Source organism: Pinus tabuliformis, chromosome 6 (genome assembly GCF_031772625.1).
Source record: "Pinus tabuliformis cultivar Carrire ecotype Pingquan chromosome 6, CPIR1, whole genome shotgun sequence".
Lineage (NCBI taxonomy): Eukaryota > Viridiplantae > Streptophyta > Pinopsida > Pinales > Pinaceae > Pinus > Pinus tabuliformis.
The window spans coordinates 495,017,823-495,024,753 of NC_142292.1; positions in this window are offsets into that span (position 1 = coordinate 495,017,823).

Here is a 6,931-nt window from a genome sequence, read left to right on the forward strand (position 1 = left end):
TTAATACCCTTCAACTCCATCCGGTTGATGAGAACATTTACAGGTATGACGAGATGTTGCTCGAGATCATCATTAGCCTTCTCTGATTTATTCATTCGAAGATAATTCCTTCAATCACAGGTAGGCCGAGTATCACATATTTCATCATTGTGATATGTCTGGACAGATCTAAATACAAAGCCGAGATGTAACCCTTCTTACTTCTTGCAATCCTGATCACTGTTTATAACATGCCGAGGTTGCATTAGATACACGGTCCTCTTTGTCCATTCGATATGTATACGAGTGATATCACTTACGCTTTGACTGCGGTTACTGCACCCGAAATTTCAGAGAGGAAGAATGCGAAGTTCTTAGACTGCGTTAACAGGTTTCCATTGATGCGGCTTCATTATTCCTCAACTGTTCCAGACTTCACGAAGAATGGGCATACCTGTGTAGCGTATATATGTATAGAATGGAAGAGGAATGCGTGAACAGGTCTCCATTGATGCGGCGTCATTATTCCTCAACTGCGGCTGCCCTTCCTTTACTGTATAACGTATATATGTATAGAATGGCAGAGGAATGCATGAACAGGTCTCCATTGATGCGGCTTCATTATTCCTCAACTGCGGCTACCCTTCCTTTACTGTATAGCGTATATATGTATAGAATGGCAGAGGAATGCGTGAACAGGTCTCCATTGATGCGGCTTCATTATTCCTCAACAGCGTCTTATTGACTCATTGACTGCGTTTATATTTCTTCATAAGCCTGTTGCTTACTGCGACTAGGGCATTACTGCGTCTAGGGTATTACCTGCGGCTAGGGCATCAACGACTTAGCCCAGCATACTCTTAGTGTCTTTCTCCTTCACCAAAAACCCAGACGTGGAGAGGAGATCACCTAAAGAGTGTGTGTGTAAATGATATCAAATCCTCATCTATTTATACCAAAACAAGGATGATGAATAGACATGTCAGTTGGGCTTCTAGAGCCTACATAAGAGCTGGTCGGCTTGACTATAATTACATAAACAAAATAAATTCATATCTCCATAAATACTTATCAGAATCAGATGATCTTTGGATCAATCCTACACCTCTCGACGAGACGGATCCAATAAAAATATCAGCTGCCATAAATAAGCCGACCCACATGGAGTTTGGCCCTAGTTGCCAATTTAACAGTTGAGTTACTAGTCCTGGAGCCTTGGTTGGACAAACGCTCTGGAGCCCTAGAAGGCTTGGATAGAGACTGATCTGACAATGGTTTTGTGATGTCCGACCGTGAGGTGGAATCACTATTTGATGGGTTGAGGTGGATGACCTCTAGAAGCCCTGGATGAATTTTGATTGATGTGTTTTATCAGATACCACATTCATACTTGGAATACGACATAAGGGTGCATGGATGAAGAGAGATTTGGTTCAAACATTCTGTGGTCGGGTGGAACGTGGTAGTCCCATCTCTGATTGGTTCATTGCATTCACTAATGAGAAATCCATTCCCTTGATTTTCATGTGTAAAGGTACCGATGTATTTATGGATATGATGGCTGACATGTTTATTGTATTTATGTTCCTATTATGTTGGTTATATGCACATTTTATGACAGCAACTATGTATGGCTCTCAGCATGTTTTTACTTGTATGTGAATGAATATTGTGCCTATGACCTAATAGATGATAATGCGGCAAATGGAATGAGGGAACAATGGTTCATAGCGACTCTTAGATAAGTATGAGATCCCTACACTTAACTATGTTATTCACACCTGCAGATTACATGTCGATGATATGTTTGACGAAATGTCTGTCATGACTAACACGGATCCAGTCAAGGTCTTGAACAAGTATTTGCTTTAGTACTTTCATTTCCATGTTACTTTACTGATTTGGAGAGATGGATCAGTTATGCGCAGTGTCCTGGGATCTTAGCTCGAAAAGGTGGCTTAAATCTCAAGCCGCTGGCACAACACTGACAATTTTCGTCCACAGTCGTTGGCAGGCAGGCTTGTGAGAGCGACTTTAGGTTGTTGGTCGCTTCCTTGCCCATAGCATGAGAGTGATTATGGCCCAAGAGACCCAAAACAGCAGTGGGACCTAGGGACAGGCTATCTGAGTGGTTGACTTGTCTTCCGATGATTCTGTTGATGATGTTGGATGTCTATATGGTGTGTTTTCGTCAATTCCACTTCCTTAAGGTGACTTAGGAGGTCGAATCATATCATAGTGGCCTCTTGTCACATGTTTACCCCGGTTGGTCGGTTGCTTGGGTAGATGTAGGAGGAGGGTGTTATAATGATAATTAAAATGTTCATAGAATATTTGTATCAAGTATATCCACCAAAAGGGATTACATCTTGTTGGTTCAACCACCGAGCCTTACCCCAAGGGTGTCGATATATTTGAACATGTGACCTCTCAATAGCAAAGATGCTTTAACAACAAGATTCGACCAATTGAGTTAACCCTTGAGGCTAAATGGCGATTTAATATATCACTTTGTTGGATGCAATTAATTGTGTAAATGTTTTTGGAATTAATTGTTTCTCAAGATATTATTAGTGATAATTACTAACATGTCTTGTTTTATAAACCAACCTAGATCCATCTTAACTCCTCGTCTATCAAGCACCGAGAGGGATTAAACCTGTTGAGGTGCACACCTCTTTTTTTGCACCAAATCTCTTTTTTTAGTGCAAAACTTGAGGAAATGTTTGCACCTCGAGAGATTTCATCCCTCGCAGAGCATGATAGATCCAGAGTTAAGATGGATCTAGGTTGGTTTAACTATTAATAGTTAATAATTATAATTATTAACTTTATTTTTTAATTGTAAATGTAATTTCACCGAATCAACAAATTTTAATTAATGTTTTAATTTTTGTTTTATTTTTATGTAATTTGACCAATTCAAAATGTTTAGACAACATAACAGGACACTACAACATCTCTCCCATATTGGGCTCGAGAGTGTCCCCACCACTCATATATATATATATGGTTACAAATTTATTATTTTAACTTATATGGTAAAATAAATCTTAATTTACAACTACTATTTTTTTCTTATACATTTTAATGTGATAAAGGGTTTAGATATATTTCAAAAGTAATCATAACCTTTTTACTTTTAGATTTAATTAAAAAATGTTATAAAATAAATTGATTCTCAAATGAGAGATGGTTTTTGGGCATGTGGTATTAATGAGTTGTGGTATTGATGAGCCATGGTATTGTAACAAAGTCTATTTACAACAACATTTCAAAGTACGATTATTGAATGGATTGTAACAGAAGAAGACACAAAAATCCACTTGCTGAAACTCTAGCCGCTCTGCCATGAAACCCTAGTCGCTCCTCGACCCCTCTGTGCTGCTCTGCAGCCTGTGGCTTTGGGCCCCCTGCCCTCCTTCTGCACTCCTTTTTTGAGATCCTGTGGTTCAGAGCGTTCATCTTCTGCTGGGAGGGACGAGCAAGCCGGGCTCGCCCTCATGGAGGTCCTGAGCTTGCCCCAGGCAGGCCTGCCTTCATCTGCCGAAGCCTTCTCTCGACTCTTGATCGGCCTGCCACAGAAGAAAAAAAGTGAAGCAGCCAAGTTTGTCAAGAGGCTGGAAGACATCCCTGAAATCTCCCTGCCGCCAGAGACCCCGATCCAAGTCGCCCTTTCCTTGGCTGAGCGGGCTCTCGTTGGCTAGTTCACTGGTTTATGGCCTTCTCCTAAGACCACTAAGAATTGGGTTAACAGGAACTGGGCTCCCATGATCAAGAGTAGCGTCACTTCTTACTTCTTAGGACGAGGGTTTTTTCTCTTCGAATTCACATCTAAGGATGACAAGGACGTGATCTTTTAGAACGTCCCCTATTTCATGGGCCCCCAAGGCCTTTACCTCAATAGATGGACGCCAGATTTCTAACATGTAGTCGGTGTTCCCACAACTGTCCCTATATGGGTCAAACTCCCTAATCTCCCAGTTCATTGCTGGAACTGGGACTCACTGAAACACATCGAAAACGCCCTTGGGAAATTCATAGATAAGGAAAATAACAAAGATCAATATGACTGTGCCTGTATCTGCATTGAAGTAGACCTAGAGGTGGGTCTCCCGGAAGCCATCAATATCAAAGTAGGAAACTGGACCCATTTGCAGAAGCTGGATTACGAGCAGCTGCCTTTCAAATGCTGAAAATGCCATGTCTACGACCACTTTGCCAGAGGATGCCCAACCAATGCGGAATCAGATAAGGGAAAAGAAGAAGGTTGGAACTAGGTGAAGCGCGCCAGGAAAATCCAAAAGCAGGCTGGCCCAAACGGAAGAGGTACTCAGGCCCCTCCTCAGCATCCCCCTCCTAGAATGGATCAAGAAAATAAGTTCAATCCTCTAAGCTCGCAAATAGAGGAAGCTCAGGAACCAGAAAATAAAAAAGAAAATCAACCCCACCCCTAAAGGAACCCCCAAAGGCTGTGGAAATGGAGTTGAGCAAGCTGGAAGTGGTGCTCCATCAATAGATATTGCGTTCGCTGAGAGCTCCAAAGGAAATACTGTCGAAGTAGAGGAAGATGAGAGTGAATCGGATTGCTTGGAGGAAGAAGGGGAAACAGGAGATTCCTAAGCTTTGATAAGGAGATCCACAAGAGGCCGTAAATCAGAACGGGAAAAAAGAGAGCAGGAAACTTTCAAGGACAAGCTCCAAGGCATCCAGCCAACCCTTGAGAAGTTATTAGCATCAAAATCAAAGACGGCGAGAAACTAGCCCCAAGGCTCCAAGGGAGCCAACCACAAATACAAATGATGAAGATAATCTCCTGGAACTGTAGAGGTATGTGGAGAAAAATCAAAGAAGAAGCCATCAGAAGTTTAATAAGAACATAAACTCTCGACATACTTCTCATCCAGGAGACCAAACTGGAAGACTTCGTCTTCCTTCAGGCAAGTAAGAAACTTTGGAACAAATGTGAGGTGAAAGCAGTCTCAGCCCAAGGGGCTTCTGGAGGGCTGGGAACTCTTTGGAACGCTAGCAAATTCTTAGTCGTTTCTGAGACCCTCAATACTCATTGGTCGCTCTTAAAATTTCAGCACTTAGAATCAAAAGAGATTATCAGTCTCTTTAATGTGTACATCCCCGTGAACGCTGTGGAAAAAAAGACCTGCTGGGACTCCATAAGAACCCAAGCAGATCTCGTTAACCTTGAGAATACCATCATAGCAGGAGATCTTAACCTCACTCTCTTATCAGCAGACAAGAGAGGAGGAAACATTGTTCAGGATTCAACAAGGGAATGGGCAGAGGATCTTATGTAAGATTGGGACCTGCTGGACATCAAGCCAATCTCTGGTAAGTACACTCGATCTAATAAAAGAATTGGCCCTGGTCACATTGCTGCTAGATTGGATAGATTCTTATTTCAAAGCTCTTTTCTTCTGCTTGGATTAGAGGCTAGAGTTCATATCCTCCCATGTAGCACTTCGAATGATAAACCCATCAAGCTGGAACTGGTGTTTCAGCTTGACCTAGGTCCAATTCCCTTCAGATTCAGCCCGCTCTAGGCTAAGGAATCGGACTTCATGCAGTTAGTCAAGGGCATCTGGATGCAGCCGGTCAAAGGCTCCCCCTTATTTGTCTGGGAGGAGAAGCTTAGAAGAGTGAAAAGGGCTTTAAAAAGCTAGGCCAAAACTCTGCCCAATCCAGCAAATGAAAGAAAAAATCTTCAACACATTCTGGAAAATCATCATCTCCAAGCTAAAACAGCTGATATAACTAAAGAGCTTCTAGACAAAGAAGCCCAGCTCCAGCAAAACTACCATAAGGCTTGTCTAGCAGAAGAAGAATACTGGAGACTTAAGTCACGCAGCCTTTGGCTTAAAGCAGGGGACAGGAATTCTTCCTTCTTCCATAAACAAGCTCAGGCAAGGAAATGTACAATTTACATTTTTGAAATCAAAGATGGCACTATTACTCACAAAGACAAAGCAAGCATCAAAAAAGCTACCTCTCTTCATTTTAAAGATCTGTATAGTGAAGATATAAATCTGTACCAAATCTCTGATATGATTGACGTGGTTCCCTCCTTGATTACTGTTGAAATGAATCACCTTCTTGAAGCTAAAGTCTCCAAGAATGAATTCAAGGATGCCCTCTTTGCCATGGACCCAGACAAAGCCCCTGGGCCGGATGGATTCACTACCAGATTCCTTCAATCTTGCTGGTCGATTGTGGAAAAATATCTATACAAAATGGTTATTAAGTCCCAAGCTTGCCAGAAAATTGGAGGCAGCACGAACTCTGCTTTTCTTGCTCTCATCCCCAAAGAGAAAGGAGCCAACACCTTCAACAGGTTTCGACCAATTTCACAATGTAATATTGGCTACAAATTGATTACTAAAATCATTGCTAATAGACTTAAGCTCATCCTCCCCAAAGTCATTCCGGAAAGCCAAGGAGGATTCATTCAAGGGAGACAGATAGTGGACAATTTCATTCTAGTCCAAGAGGCAATCCACTCAAGTTTGAGTCGCAAGGAAAAAGGTATGGTTGTCAAGCTCGATTTAGCAAATGCTTTTGATAGAGTCAAGCATAGTTTCCTGCTGAATGTCTTACACAAATTTGGATTTGGGGAGAAATTTATAAATTGGATTCAGGCCTACATTTCGGAGCCTTGGATCGCTCCATTAGTAAATGGCAGAGCTTCTGATTTTTTCAAAGCCACGAGAGGGCTCAGGCAGGGGTGCCCTCTCTCACCCCTTCTATTCGTTCTTCAAGCCTCTGTCCTCAGTTTCTGTTTAGACAAAAAAATGATGGATCAGGAAATTTCTGGGCTTTGTATAGCAAGAGGTGTTAAAAACATCAATCATGCTCTCTTTGTGGATGACACCTTGTTATTGGGAGCTACCTCTGTGCTTATAGCCTCCAGATTTAAAGGAGTCCTGGACGAGTTTTGTTT